Source organism: Protopterus annectens, chromosome 7.part0 (genome assembly GCF_019279795.1).
Source record: "Protopterus annectens isolate FY-2018-M chromosome 7.part0, PAN1.0, whole genome shotgun sequence".
NCBI lineage: Eukaryota > Metazoa > Chordata > Ceratodontiformes > Protopteridae > Protopterus > Protopterus annectens.
The window spans coordinates 861929322-861946210 of NC_056739.1; positions in this window are offsets into that span (position 1 = coordinate 861929322).

Consider the following 16889-nt stretch of genomic DNA (forward strand, 5'->3'; position numbering starts at 1 on the left):
CATTTAGCTGACAACATATTTGTTTTATTTTAAAAGAATATGTTTTAACAGATTTTCATATAATTCATGCAAAATTTTTTATATATTGTGTATTAAAAAGAATTAATCATATCTAAAATTTTTAAAATATATAAATAATGAATTCTGTTTATAAGTGACCTTGAAAGATATACTTGAATAAGCACTGACTCCCTTGAGAATTATGCTTCTACTACTGATTTCTATTTGATTATTCAATTATGTACGTCAGTTCCAATCAAATACTAAATTGTACTATATAAGGGATGGAATTTTACCATTTTTTATAACGATCTGAGGAAGCTAGTTTTTAGTGAAAGCGCTCATCTGTTTTTATTACTTTGTTTGTTTGAATCTTAATAAACACCAATTTGTTTGAATTATATGCATTGGAGCTCCATCGCTTATTTCGGGAATTTGGACTTTGTTTGAAGTAAACCTTACGCTAAGGCTTGGTACCCACTTCGCACACAAGGAATCACTTCACCTTTGGATTACTTGCTTTTTGTGAACCAGTGTGCTAATCTGACGGAAAGTTAACTTCTACGTAATTCTAATGCTTGTTCATTATAGGTATTGTACTTCTTTTAAATTGTATAACATATATGTCTGATTCCTCTTTGAATATAATAACTATAACTCTATACTTGAATGTTATGTTTAACTACCTCTTTATTGTGGAGCTTTTCTCCCCGGGCCTCTACTGAAAATTAACATGTATCCAGCTAGACTAGCCCGGTCAACAAATGTAAAATAAAATAAATAAAATGGAAGGATAAAGAGCGCCCGACTGATGTGTACAGAATCCAAGGGTCCTCTCTCAGGTAATGCCAAAGGAACGAAAACCATATCTGACAAGGCCAGTACGGAGCAATGAGGATCAGCTTGCAACTCAACTTTACTTTCTGAAGAACTTTTGGAATTAAAGGAAAGGGGGGGCATAAAGAATCTTGGGGGGGGGGGCAATCATGGACCAGTGCATCTCTGGGCGACTATCCCAGAGGGGGAACTAGGGCAAAGTAGCTGCTGCAACTGTTTAGGAGAGAGGCAAAAAGACTGAAGCATGGCTGGCCCCATCTGCAGAAGGTCATATCCGCTACAGCTTGCTTCAGAGACCACTCGTGGGACATAAGATTTGCCCTGCTGAGCTTGTCCGCTATCATGTCGGTACTTCCCCGGAATGTGCATTGCAGCCAGAAAACACTGCGAGGAGATCGCCCATTCCCATACTCTAAGGGCCTCCCGACATAAGGGGTAAGATTTGGTTCAGCCCTGTTTGTTGATGTACCACACTACTGACATGCTGTCGGTCTGAACTGCTATAAAGCCCAAAGGGAGAGAGTCATGAAGTGCTTGCAACGTTAGTAATACTGTTCATCTCCAGGATACTGATGTGCAAATGGTACTCGCGAGGTTGCCAAGTTCCTTAAACTGTCTGTCCCAGATAATGCGTTCCCTCCCCACTGAGAAGCATCCGTGGGTCACTGTGGCTACCAGATGAGGGGCTACAAAGGGTCTGCCTAGAGCAACTAGGAGACAGAGTGGAGCCACCACTGTACATCTTTCTCGCAAGCATCCTTGATCAAGATCATGTGTGACATTGGCAAGTCCTGATATGACCACTGAGTGAAGAGGAGCCATTGCAGAATCCTCATGTGAAAACCGGCTAACTGAACTAGAGTAATGGCAGCCGCCGTTAAACCCAAGACCTTCAGGACAAATCAAGCCTGAACCTTTGATTTTGACAAGAGGAGAGAAACCTGGCCTCAAATGGCAAGCACCCTTTCTTGTGGGAGACTGGCTATCATGTCGCTTGTATTCAGCTGAGTTGTCTATGAAAGTAATACACTGAGGGGGCAACAAGGCAGATTTTTTTGTAATTTATTGCGATTCCTAGACGTGCACAAGTGTGAATCGTGTGGTTCCTATCCCTTAGGAGATGATGCTAGGTGGTGGCAATGAGGAGCCAGTCTAGATAAGGAAACACCTGGAATCCCAAACGTCTCAGGTGAGCAGTCACTACTGCCATGCATTTGGTGAACACCCTGGGGGGTTGTGGTGAGACCAAAGGGCAGAGCTCTGAACTGATCATGACTGGCTCCCAGCCAGAAGCATAAATGTCTCCTGGACCGCCTGTCCATTTTTATATGGTAGTATGCGTCCTTGAGATCAATAGAGCACAATTCAATCGTCCTGACCCAAAAAGGGTAGAATAGACTGCATTGTCACCATCCGAAACTTGGTCTACTTTACTGACCTGTTTAACTTGCTGAGATCCAGGATAGGCCTACAATCCAGTCTTCTTTGGAACTAAAAAGAAGATACAGTTGTGTAAACTTTCCATAAATGTAGATGTTAAAGTGTATTCAGTGTTGCAGTCACACACTTGGGTTTATCTGCCTGCAGGTAGCCCTCAGCCAGCCCGAATAACAGAGTCTTGGGATGTCTGCATCGGATGCTGTCACTTCTTCCATGACATCAAGTCGTTCAGGGTATAAAACAGGCAGCAGATGCCATTACATCACTTTTTCTTGCCCCAGATGTCAGAAGCCCCCCCCCCCAAATAGAAAGTTAGTACATGGTGTGGAACACCACCAGTAAAAGGTAAACACCACTGCCAAAAAAAAAAAAACAAATGGCCATATAGAGGATAGGTAAAAAGGATAGAGAAAAACAAGGCTGGAGGGAGGGAAACCAGGACTGCAACAGTGAATACACTAACATCTACATTTATGGTAAGTGTACACAACTGTACAATGTTCTTAGTGTTTCACTGTCGCAGTCAATCACACTTGGATTGATTCCCACAGCTGAGGAAGGGTGGAGGCAGTCGCCTTGTTTTCCCGCCTTACTGAACTAGAATAGTCCAGTCTTCAGATTTTGCTGATCTCTGGGCTTTGTCATAGTTCCTGTGCTATCCATATCCTTATTTGGATAACAGGAAGCTTCTTTGTTCACGAGTGGGGAGCACTGAGCAACCTATTTGTCCCTAGAGGAGTGGTTCCAGCCCAGCAACTTGTAGTTTTATTGGCCATTTTGGGTAAATTCCTAGCTCTTTTCAACCCCCTGCTATAAAGCCCGCTTTTGCGCGAAGTTGCTCAGAGCAGCATCGGGCAGCACCGGTTAATCAAGTTTAAACTATTTCTGGCTCCGCAAAGTCTGCTCTTCAATTTTTCCCTTAGAACTGCTCTACTTGCAATCTAAACAGTCTATTCTCTATCTGAAAAGCCCAGCTTTTTGCTCCTAAAGCATTTTTATACAAGTAAAGCACTCAAAAAGAATTTCATTCACCTAAATCCCCTTGAGTACCCATTTCCCTATAGGTCCTTTCTGACTCAGTTACACAGCAATCCTTTACACTATTCTAGCATGTCGAGGGGTCAGTTGCTGGCATCCTCTCCTGTTCAGCTGGTGAATCTGGGAATCTTGAGGCAATGTTACAATTGCCTCATGTACACAGACAACCCTCTCCTCCTCCCAACAAATACAAATATATGTGAGAGATACAACTATATAGCCAAACTGGAGGCTGAGCTCTCTCAAACCTATTACAACTGCAAACCAAACACAAACACACCACTACCTCAAGACATAGCACATGCAACACATAGTTTCACAAGTTAGTGCTAAACAGTCACAGCCCTTAAGGCCAAACAACATGCCAGATACACTTGTAACAGGTGACTCCATAGTCAGACACACACCAGACTGAACAAGGAGAGGGTCACAGTGAGCTGCCTGTCGGCGTAGAATCCCCACATAACACAAGCACCACTCAGTCACTCCAAAAGTACAAATATGACTCAGTCATTTTGTCCATGCCCCTGACCAGCATCAGCATCCTCCAAGAATGAATGATGACAAGTACAAAAAAAAAAATGATCTTTAATAATTAATTTGGCATTACTGGTGTCATGTCATTCTAATGATCTGTCTCTGTCTTTGGGATGACATGGGGATGGCTTGCACCTGTCACCCTCTCAGTATGGAGAACATCCACTACCAGGTTTTACCTCATATCATAGTATGAAGGTCTCTCCAATACCATCATATTGGGAGAATATACTAGACCTGATAATCACAAACATTGGGACAAAATGTCATTGGTGAGATCAGACCATAAATTAATCTCTGAAGTGGTATCCATCAAGGCCCCTGGGCAGTGGAAACCACACCACACCACTGAATCCTTTAAATGCCTTCTCACGCACACCTTCAAGAATGCATGGATCATGCAATCCTAAAAAAAAACCCCATTCCCCCCCCAAAGGGCGCCCTGTGGTGTCCAAGGCCAACTTTGACAGCAACATTCTGGCAGACAGGTTCAGTGCAAATTCCCCCCCCCCAAAAGGAGAAATATCTATCCCAGCAGAGTGTAGCCTCCCTAACATCTCAGATGCCCAGGTGAAAGCCGCCCTCTCCAAAGCTAAAAAACACAGCATCAATGGGACCGGACGGTGTCCCGGGCTGTGTGCTACATGAACTCCAAGAGGAACTAAACCCACACATAAGGCTGCTGTTTAATCTTAGCCTTACTACAGGATACGTACCCAAAGAGTGGCGTACAGCAACAGTGGTCCCACTCCACAAAGGCGGTGCTTCTAGGGACCCTGGAAATTACCGCCCCATAAGCTTGACGAGCCTGGTCTGCAAAGCTATGGAAAGGATCATTATGGAACTCATACAAAAGACATTGGGGACCTACAGACATTGGATCCTACCCAATTTGGCTTTGTCAAGGGCAGATCCTGCCTTTTGAACTTGGTCGACTTTTTTGAAACAGTCACTAAGGCCATTGATGAGGGTAAGGAAGTTCACACAGCCTACCTTGACCTTGCAAAAGCCTTCGACACAATACCCCACTTGGGCATCATAGACAAACTCACCAGCTTAGATGTAAACCCATATGTCACAAGATGGGTTGCAAACTGGCTCAAGGACAGAACCCACAAGGTCAAAATTGCTGGAGCCATGTCAGACTAAGCCAGTCACAAGCGGGGTCCCACAGGGCTCAGTCCTGGGACCCCTCTTGTTCGGCATTTATTTTTCTGAGGTGCAAGCAAACCTAGGAGGATTGTGGCTGACAAAGTTCGCAGATGACTGCAAACTGGGCGCCATAATTGATACTCCAGCGGACACAAGCATCCTTCAGAGAGGCCTCATAGAAATGGATAATTGGTGCCAGAGCTATGGCCTTAAACTGAACGCCAAAAAAATGTATAGTCATACCCTTTGGGAAAAACAAGGTACCCACAAATTAACACATAGGTGGTAATCCATTAAGTACGGAAGAGGTAATCAGGGACCTAGGGACCCAAGTTGACAGTAACCTCTCATTTGACACTCACATTGCCAAAGTGGTTAGGAAGACCTTCTATATTGCCCACCTTATCATGAAGGGATTCACATCTAGATCAAAAGAGGTCATTGTGCCCTGTACTCTTCTCTTATCAGGCCCATGATTGAGTACAATGCCCCATTTGGGATGCATTTTACCCGACACCTGCAGCAGTTGGAAAGACCCCAAAAGTTCCTCACCAAGAGGATAAAGGGTCTCAAACATATGTCATACGCTGTCCGGCTGAAGAAACTCCAGCTCTATTCAGTCGCATACCGCCTACTCAGAGATGATCTATGCCTGACGTACAAGGCCATGTCCAATCCGGAATTAATGGACATACTCCACCTCAGAAAATCCAAATCCATCAGAGCCACGAGAGCAAGAGATTTGAACCTCAACACAGAAATAAATAGGATGTGCTGGAGGAACAGATTCATAACCCAGAGGCTCCCTACACTCTGGAAACAGAATCCCAGTCCATGTTAGGCAGAGCCTCTCACTAACTCTCTTCAAGAGAAATCTTGACGAGTGGATGGGAGATCATAGGTTTACCCCGGGGGTCATCTCTGTGTCACTACTAGACAGAGGCACAGTAAACTAAACCCTAAATGGGTGTAGTATTCTCATCCTAAGGGGTGGTGAAAGCCACACACACTCTGCCCTAGGGCATTTATAAGCCTAGCCAGATAGCCTAGTACGAACCTATGAACCTATGAGTTACGGCTGGCTAGCAGGCCCTGTAAGACTGCTGTAGCAAATCACACTTGGATAGATTCCCACAGCTGAGGAAGGGTGGAGGCAGTTGAGGAGTTAGGGCTGGCTAGCAGGCCCTGTAAGACTGCTGTAGCAAATCCAGCTCTGGATTAAAAAAAAAAAAAAATAAGCAAGTGGCAACGCTTGGAGAAGGTGTGTACAGAACGCCGGGTTGCAGCTTTCAGAACGTCCCTGGTAGGGACTCCCCTGAGAAATGCTGTAGAGGTGGAAGTAGCCTTAGTGGAATGTGCTCCGATCCCCAGTGGCGTAGGTTTTCCATTGTGCTTGTAGCAGAAATGGATGCAGTGTGCTATTCATTTGGAAATTGTTTGCTTTGAAATGGCCTTGCCCTCTGCCCTGAAGCAAAGTTGACTAGCAGCTGGTCAGATTTTCTGAAAGCTTTAGTGCTGTCAAGGTAGAACTTGAGCTGTCTGTGCACATCCAAGGAGTGCAGGATCCTTTCCCCTTTATTCTGAGGATTAGGGAAGAAGGTTGTCAAATGGATGGCTTGGTTTAGAGACACACTGGAGACCACCTTAGGCATAAAAAGGACAGGTTAGTCCTGAGGGAAACCATATCAGCATGGAATATAAAGGGTTCTACAGCAATTAGTGCCTGTAACTCACTCTTCTAGTTGAGGTTATGGCTAAAAGCAAGGCCGTTTTCCAAGAAAGGAATTTTAACTCTGCTGAAGCTGCAGGTTCAAAGGGGGAAGCGTGAGCTTTTCCAGTACAAAGTTAAGGTCCCAGACAGAGGTGGGTGCTCTCCTAGAGGGCCTTAAGTTGTTGGCCCATCTCAGGAACCGTTAGATGAGAGGGTAAGAGAAGATAGGTGGCTCAGTATTATAATGAGCTGAGATGGCTGAGGCATGAATCTTAATGGAGAAGGATAGGCCTCTGTGGAGTAGCTCCGTTAGGTAATCAAGGATTTGAGGTAAGGAGGGCACAGCTGTGTCCTTTCCTTGAGACGGATTCCAAGAACAATATCTTTTCCACTTTTCAGCATAGGATTTCCTGGTACTAGGCCTTCTGGCCTCAAGAATGACATCCAGCACCTGTTTGCTTAGGGTTGCTGGTTGAGTATTCAGAGGATAACCCAGGCTGCAAGGTTTATGGCTTGCAGCTGTGGATGCAAAACATGTCCCTCCTGCTGAGACAGCAGGGAAGGTGTCTGATGAAGGTGCCAGGGTGGCACTTGTCAGACTGAGTAAAAGGTGGGTACCAGTGCTGGCATGGCCAGTCTGGGGCAATAAAAATTGCCCTTGGGCTGTCCTGTCTGATTTTGAGTAGTACCTTTGAAAGTAGGGGCAGAGGTGGAAAAGCATAAACTGAAAGGATTTCCCATTTGAAGGATAAGGCATCCACCTTCCAGGCCCTGCTGTGAGGGTTCCTGGTGCAAAATTTGCTCAACTGGTGTTTCTCGGGGGATTAGAAGGTTGAAGGTGTTGGGCTCCAATTTCCACTCGTGTGGGTCCAGGAGATTTTTGCTTTAAGTCGTCTGCTAGTGACGTTTGCCTGGCAGGAATTGACCTTGTAGATGCACTTGGTTGCTCAAGGCTGTGTTTCACAGGGCCATGGCTAACCTGCAGAGCAGGTAAGAATGGGTTCCCCCCCTGCTTATGCACCACATAACTGTGGTGTTGTCTGTTTTTTAATCAGCAGCTGTCGAAGGGTTAGGTATTTGAAGGCAGTCAGAGCATGCTGTACAGCTAGCATTATTTTTAATCTATGTGCAGGAGGATTTGTCCTGGACTCCACTTGCCCTGAATGCATCTGCTTGCCATGTGAGCCCCCCCATGCATAGCCTGATGTGTCTGTACTCAGGATTTGAGTGAAAGGCAGTCCCTTCTTGTGGTTGCATGCTTCTGCCCACCACAGGAACTCTGCCCTTAGACAAGGTATGACAGGAATGACAGGTCCTGAGAATGTTGGCACCAAAAGACTTAAAGTACCATTGAAGTTTCCTCATATGCAGTCTTGCAAATGGAATTAGCAGAATGCATGAGGCCATGAACCCTAGGGCTTGCAGTATTTTCCTTGCAGATAGCTGGGTTTTGGTGGCCATTTGTTTGAAGTAGTTGTTCAAATCAACCTGTTTTTCTGGCATGATAAATGCCACCTGGGAAGTTGTGTTCAAGCTTGCTCCCAGGAATACAATCTTTTTGACTGGGCACCAGTTGCGATTTCTTTTAGTTGATGGTGTACCCCAATGAAGATAGTCTTTTTACAAATGCCAGGTACTGAAGTAGCAATTCCTGACTGTCTGCCTGAATTAGGCAATCGTCAAAGTATGGGAAAATGTGGATATTTCTCTGCCTGCAGTATGCAATGGCTGGAGCCAGGCACTTTGTGAATACTCTGGGCGCAGCAGATAAGCCAAAGGGAAGTGCAGAGAACTGATGGTACATAGAGCCTACCCAGAAGCATAGATATTTCCTGCAAGACTCCCTTACGGGGATGTGCAGATAAGCTTCTTTTAAGTCTAGGGTGACTAACCAGGCATCCTTGGCTAGCATAAAGAGAAGCTGTTGTAGGGTGAGCATTTTGAATTTTGGGACCACCAGAAAAGTGTTGAAAATTGATAGATCCAGGATAGGGTGCCAAGAGCCCTCTTTTCTGGGCACCAGGAACAGTCTGAAGTAGAAACCCTGTCCCCTTTGTTGTAGCGGAACACGTTGAATGGCTGCGATATTGAGCAGGGAAAGTACTTGCTTTTGAGCCTCTGCCCACTGGTTTGGAAGAAGGTCTGGAAACCCACTTTGAGTTGGCAATGAATAGAACTAGAATCTGCACCCCTGGGATAAAATGTTTAGAACCCATTGGTCTGGAGTAATGGACATCCAGTTTTTGGCATGAAGGGCAAGTTTTCCTCCTAGGGGAGCAAGTAGCTGGGAAGGATAACTGTAAATGCAATGTGAACTTTTTCCATAAGGGGGTGGCTTTCCACTCCGTTTTTGAGGGGGGAACACTCCATTGTTTAGATCTCTGCATACCCAGAGACTGTAGTCTTGGTGGTCTGGTTCCCCTGTTTTTGGACTGAGAAGGCCTGAAAGGTCCAGTTTTTAGAAGGCCAATGCCTACTGAAAGTAGGTGGCTGAACTTGTAAGAATTCTTTAACAATTTGTATAGATTTAGCTTTCTCTTCTACCTTTTTAAGAATCTCTTCTGCTTTGGTGCCAAACAAACGGTCCCGATTTAAAGGAGTGTCTATTAATTTGGATTGGACATGGTCTGGCAAGGTTTGTTCCTTCAGCCAAACATGCCTTCTCAGTGCTGACCCAGTGACTGCAGCCCTGCAAGATGCTTCTAGGGCATCAAAACCACATTGCAAAGTATGCTTACTTAGTTTACAGAATGCATTAACTCCTGTAAATCTTTATTTTCTGTACAATCTAGAAATACTTTTTGTTTAATTAGTTCTGTTAAATTGGCAATTCAATGCACTGATGGCAAGAATTAGAGGTACGTACCTTCTTACCCCATCCGTCTAAAGCTCTGAAATCCCTGTCTGAAGGAGTAGGGTTTTTGGCTGTAGTAGCCTTACTACCTTTAGGTCCCTGGGAAATGGTCTCTGGATCCGCAGTAGGATTCTTAGAAAAATGTGTGAGAATCAGGTATTCTGTAGTACTGGTCAGGTTTTCTAGGGGCCGATGGTAAAGTGCCTGGAGTAAGACTGTATTCCATGAAGACATCTACAACATCCAGGACAGGGAGTATAGCTAGAGGCCTGTGCTGAGGCAACTCAAAATTCTCAGAGTTTTTTTGGACTGAGGATAGTCCTGGCATTCCCAGTGTAAATGCTCTCAAAGTATGCAAGGTTTCACCAAAAGAAAAATCCTCTGGAGGGGAGGCAGAGGGAATAGATTCCTCTGCATCTGAATCCTCAAAGGTTGATAAGGGTATGTCCTGGTAATCAGAAGGGTCAGAGTCATCGGACATCTGGTCTGTAGAATCAGAAAGAAACTCTATCCTTTGTCTCTTAACAGGGGAAGGCAAGCTTCCCCTAATTAGGGTGATAAGGTCTTCAGCCATTCTAAGCATTTGTTTTTGTGGCATGGAAGCTTGAGCATGCACTTTGGTCGTCTGTTTTCTAGGTGTAGTGCATATTCTGGGCCTGAGAATCTCTGTAGTTTTACCTGAAAGCTAAAGCTGGTGCCTGCACAGTGGCTCCGGACCCATCCAAGGTAGGGACACCAACAGGTTCCATAGTCGAAAAAAACATCTCGTGGCATACCGGACTCCGAATGGGTCTCAGAAAAGACCTGCAAATCTGTAGAAGCAGGCATCAGGGGCTGCAAAGGCACCTCACTGAGTACCGGCGGACTAGCGACAAGCTAACGGAAGCATCGTCGGCAGTTTTGGACCTACACGGTCTGTTTCTATCTTAACGCTTTTTCGAAAGATTGGTACTCCGATGGCTTATCGAAGCCATTTTGGAATACAGAGAACGACAGCAAAAGAATTTAGCGACAAAAATGCCCAACAAGGAATGGTTCAGGTGTTAAGGCACAAAACCAACAGAGAGGGACATCGTGGTCTGGGCCTAAACACGCGAAGTAAGAATGAAAATCTCTGAGGTATTTGCTTTCCACAGGCAAGACAATTGTTTTTCTGACATCAGTTAGAGCAAGAAAAAAAAAAAGAATCCCCAACGGGCTACTTAGCTTTAGAAGACTTCGGGTTTGAAACTCGGGAAAAAAAATTTCAGGTAGCGGCTGACCGGGACTTGCAAACTGCTTTTGCTTCGGGCACCTTCTCGGCAAGAAAGACTGATGTAATGGCGTTGGCTTTCTGTTTTATATGTTTTATGTCATGAAAGAAGCAACAGCAGATGACACAGAAATCCCAAGACTCTGGTATTCGGGCCGACTGAGGGCTACCTGCAGGCAGATAATCCAAATGTGAGGACTGCAACAGTGAAACATTAACATCCTTGAGTAAGTTACAGATTCTATCTGTTCTGCAGGGACTTCTTGAATGGCTCTTTTTTGCACCAAAGTCTTTACTTCTATGGCTGCTTGAGCCGAAGATTGGGTGGAACCATCTAGGATTGATTTGCTTGGAAGAAGGAAATTTTGTAACCCCTAGATATTATATACCATACCAGTTAGTCTTCTGTTATATCTTGCCAGGATTTTGGGTACAGTGAAATTCTGCCCCAGACTGCCTCCAGAGGTGAGCAGCCAGGCAATCCTTCAGAAATTCTTAAAGGGTCTGGCAGAGAATGTATCCCTGTCGTTGAACCCCTGCCGCGAGGTAGTAGTCTCCAGTTATTTCCCCCTCTGCCTCTGGGGGAATTATCTGAGTGTCTGGTGATGCTACCTGGCATTTACGTAACCATATTTTGCTACTTTTTTGGCCTTTGGGATAAGGCCGGGATGGAGTGGAAAAACGGACTCCTACGGCAGAGAGTTTTGCCATCTCGTTCACTCCTGGTAAGAGTCTCTCGAACTTAAGGCCCGAACAAGGCAGAGCCGCCAAAGGGGGCATTCATAAAAAGGACTTGAAGGGCTCCGCAAATTGACAAAGGCGCATCCAGGAACATCTGTGAAAAGCCATTCCTATGCCTGCAGCCCTACTCGCTCCATCTGCTGCACAAAAGTTGACAATGGAGATTAGGGTCACTAGCTTGTTAACTGACTTGGAAGTGCCACCCTTAGCTAAAGGATCCTGGAGGATATCTCCCAGCTCTTTAAGGAGATCCCTCCGAAGTCTTGTGAAATGTGTCAAATAGTTTAGCGACCGAATTGAAAGGCCACTCAAGAGAAAACACGCTTCCCATATCTATCCATGGCTCTAGACTCTTTGTTTGGCGAATGGACAGAAGAGGAAGTCTCAGAGTTCCTTCTTGGTGGCTGCTGCCACCACCATAGCATCAACTGGCATGCCTTTGGTGAGAAAGGACTTGTCATCTGGTGCAGTCATAAATTTGTTTGGCCCTCTCGGAACGGGCTCCATGGTCTCTGGAGCACTCCACGCCCTTTAACTCCTCACTACAGCCAAAAGTGGATCTAAAGGCGGAGACATCCAGGAGGTGAAAGGTCAGGAAAGTACAGTTGCGTACACCTACCATAAATGTAGATGTTAGAGTGTATTCACTTTGCAGTCATCACACTAGGGTCATCTGCCTGCAGGTAGCCCTCAGTCGGCCCAAATACCAGAGACTTAGTATTTCTGAGTCGGATGCTGCTGCTCCAGAACTGACGTCAGGCCATTAGGGGTATAAAAACAGACAGCAGATGCCATTACATCAGTTTTTCTTGCCCCAAATGTCAGGAGCCCCCCAAGTAGGAAGCTAAGTTATGGTGACGAAAACACCACCAGTAAAAAGCAAATACCAACACCCCTGAAAGGGGTGAGTAACAGCCATACAGAGGGGAGAGAGCGAAAAACAGGGGACTTGAAGGGAAACCAGGACTGCAATAGTGAATACACTCTAACATCTACATTTATGGTAAGTGTACACAACTGTACTATGTTCTTCGTGTCTCACTGTTGCAGTCATCACACTTTGGTGGATTCCCAAAGCTGAAGAAGGGTGGAGGTAGTCAAGAAGCGTTAGGGCTGGCTAGTATGCCTTGCAGGACTGCTGTTGCAAAACCTGCTCTAGATTTGGAAAAGATAGGCAGGTGGTAATGCTTGGTGAAGGTGTGTACTGAACTCCAGGTAGCAGCTTCCAGGATGTCCCTGGTAGGGACTCCAAAAATGCTGTACAGGTAGATGTTGCCCTTGTGGAAAGTGTTCTGACTCCCTGAAGGATTGGTTTCCCATGGTGCTTGTAGCAGAAATGGATGCAGTGTGCTATCCATTTGGAAATAAGGTTTTGAAATGGCCCTCTGCCCCTGTTGCAAAGCTGACTAGTAACTGGTCAGATTTTCTGAAGGGCTTAGTCCCATCAAGGTAGAATCTGAGCCGTCTGTGCATGTCCAAGGAGTGCAGGATCCTTTTCCCTTTATTCTGAGGATTAGGGAAGAAAGTTGGCACATGATCGATGGATTGGTTGAGAACCACACTGGACACCACTTCAGGCATGAAGGAAGGGTTAGTCCTGAGGGAAACCCTGTCAGCATGGAAAATAACAAGTTATGTACTCACCATAACGTTCGATGTATGTAGTCCATCTCACCTCACATTCTTACCTGTGGGTTCAGAGCCAAATATCAGCTCCGACTCGGCCGATTATACTAGCTCGAAGTCTTTCATTGGCTGGGCTAAGCAGGTATCCCATGGTGCACTGCTCCATATCCCCAGATCTAGTTTGATGCAAAACTCACTTGTACTCCATGCACACATCACATCCAGGCAAAGAATAAGCTAAGCAAGGGAACTCTGCAGATGACAACCTAACCTTCAAATCCTCCAGGAAGGGGGAAGTTGGGGGGGGGGGGGAGTAAGAATGTGAGGCGAGATGGACTACATACAATCGAACGTTATGGTGAGTACATAACTTCTTGGTGTTATGTAGTCCTATCTCACCTACATTCTTACCCGTGGGACAGCGTCCCTAGCACCTACATCCTGGGTGGCTCATACGAAAATACTCCTGAGAACAGTGAAGCCAAAGACAGACCTGTCCCTGGAGACCATGTCCAATTTGTAATGAGAAACAAATGTGTGAGAAGCCCAAGTAGCTGCAGCACATACATCATCCACCGGCAATCTGGCTTGATAGGCTGTGGCTGTGGATATGGAAACAGCCTGAGTAGAGTGAGCCTTGACCGGAAATGGCAGATCTTTACCTCCTGCTTGATAGAGGAGATACAACTAGATATCCATCTAGACAGTGTGACCCTGGACACCTGGGAACCCATTCGGTTTTCCGAAGAAAGAAATAGTTGGTCCGACTTCCTGATATCTTTTATTCGGTGTATATAGAAGCGCAATTGTCTATGTACATCCAACTGGTGAAATCTAAATTCTGCCTTATTAGAAAAGTGGGGGAAAAGAAACAGGCAGCTCAATAGACTGATTTAGGTTAGACACAGAAGCCACTTTAGGGAGGAACCAGGGGTTTGGTCTGAGAGGGACCCTGTCTTTATGGAAGATTAAATATGGAGGTTTGATAGAGAGGGCTTAAATCTCCTAAACTCACCTTGCTTAAGTGTTTGCTGTTAAGAAGGCTGTTTTCCAGGTCAAGAATTTCAATTTGCAGGTAGCTGCAGGCTCAAAAGGTGGTAAAGTAAGGGCTTGTAGAACAAAACTGAGATCCCATGACATGATAGGCTCGGACACCGGGGGACGGAGCAACAGAGTACCTATCAGGAATGCCTTGCATAGTCTATGCGCCATGAGACTAGGCTCATTCACTACGTGGATGTTAGGTGATTGCTGCCAGTTGAACTTTGATGGTGGCTGATGCGGAACCCTGATGGAAAAGCATAGACAAAAACTCCAGAACTGAAGCTATTGGAGCCGTGTAAGGATCAATGCCTCTGGTATGTACCCAGGTAGAAATCCTTTTCCATTTACTAGAATAAATTTTCCTAGTGGATGGTTTATGAGAGGACGATAATATATGAACCACTTCCATCATTAGTCAGACTTCATGATTTCTTACCGGAAGTGGAGTAGCCAGGCTGTCAACCAGTGGGGCATCAGGGAGGGGTGGAAAGTACAGTTTTGTACCTACCATAAATGTAGATGTTAAGAGTGCTAATACAGCCGCAGTAATCACATATGGGTTCTCTGCCATCAGGCGGTCCCTCGGTCGGCCGAATTCCAAAGTCTAGGTCCGGCGTCGGTTGTTGTCCCTTCTTTCCTGACGTCAGTGCGACAGGGGTATAAAAGACACAGCCAATGCCATATTCTTCAGTCTTTCTTGCCCCAGATGTCAGGTGCCCCCAGAAGGAAGGCAATACATAAATTATATATATATATATATATATATATATATATATATATATATATATATATATATATATATATATTCAAGCAATGCAATGTAATCAAAAAACAGTAGTTGCAAGCAAATACACCATAGGAAGATAACCCAAATTAGGTTGTATGAGGAGGTGTTAGCCACTAGTCCTTTACCAAGAGGGGAAGGAGGGAGGGAAACCTGTACTGCAGCTGTATTAGCACTCTAACATCTACATTGATGGTAGGTACAAAACTGTACTATGTTCATCATGCATACAGCTGCAGTAATCACATATGGGTAGAATCCCAAAGCTACGCACAGGGTGGTAGGCACTAGGTGGAACTGGGAGCAGCCAGAATGCCCTGCAACACAGCAGTGGCAAAACCTGCTCTAGTTTTAGAATACAAAGGCAGGTGGTAGTGTTTTGTGAAGGTATGCACAGAACTCCAAGTGGCTGCCTCCAAAATATCTTTGGTAGGAACTCCTCTGAGGAAGGCTGTAGAGGTAGCTGTGGCCCTGGTGGAGTGGGATCTGATGCCTGTAGGGACAGATTTCCCATGATAGGAGTAACAAAATCGTATGCAGTGGCCTATCCATTTTGAAATTGTCTGTTTGGAAACAGGCTTCCCTTGAGCTCCTATAGCATAGGACACAAAAAGTTGTTCTGATTTCCTGAAAGGCTTTGTTCTGTCCAAATAATAACGTTGCTGTCTATGGATGTCTAAGGAATGTAGCAGCCTTTCCCCTTTGTTTTGAGGATTGGGGTAAAAGGTAGGCAAGTGTATGGCTTGATTTAAAGCTACCCTGGATACCACCTTAGGCATAAATGACGGGTTGGTTCGAAGGGAAACCCTGTCCTGATGGAAGATGAGAAAGGGCTGCACAGCCACGAGAGCTTGTAGTTCCGAAACCCTACGAGCAGAGGTAATGGCCAGAAGGAAAGCTGTTTTCCAGGACAAATATTGCAAATCTGTTGAGGCAGCTGGTTCAAAGGGAGGCAATGTTAATTTTTCTAGAATGCAATTAAGATCCCAGGCTGGCACTGGTTGTTTCCTTGGTGGTCTTATATTCTTAGCCCCTCTGAGGAACTGTCTTAACAGTGGGTGAGAGAATAACGGTGGATCCGTGTTGAATTCTGCAGAAATGGCTGAGGCATGGATTTTTATGGAGAAAAATGAAAGTCCACTGTTCAGCAGCTCAGCTAGATACTGTAATACCAGAGGCAAATTCAGTATTCTAGGGTCCTGGCCTTTTTTCTCATTCCAAGAGCAAAACAGTTTCCATTTTGCTGAGTAAGCCTTTCTAGTAGATGGCCTTTTGGCCTCCAGAATGACGTCCTGCACCTTTTTGGGGAGTAGGGTCTGTTGTGGTGTTAAGGAATTTTCCATGCAGCGAGATTGAGTGTTTTCAGCTGACTGTGAAGAGATTTGTAGCTGTGCTGAGTCAGCAGAAGAGGCATTAGAGGTAGAGGCCAGGGAGGAGTATGTGTTAGGCTCCTCAGGAGAGGGTACCAGTGCTGTCTTGGCCAGTCTGGAGCAATCAATCATCCTCGGTCTGTCTGCTCTCGCTTTCAAGAGCACCTTGGACAGAAGTGGCATAGGTGGGAAAGCGTACACTGTCCATGCTGTCCAACTGAATGAAAGGGCGTCCACTCTCCAGGCCTTTGGATGAAAGGTCCTTGAACAAAACTTTTCCAATTGATGATTCCTGTGGGAGGCGAAGAGATCTATGTCTGGCCTCCCCCACGCTTGGATTATCTTTGTAAACACCTGAGGATGCAACTTCCATTCGTGTGGATCTGTCATATTTCTGCTTAGATTGTCTGCCAGCGTGTTTTCCAACCCTGGCAAGTACTGTGCTTGAAGTTAGATTTGCCAATCCAGAGCCAAGTTCCAAAGTGTCATGGCTAGTCTGCACA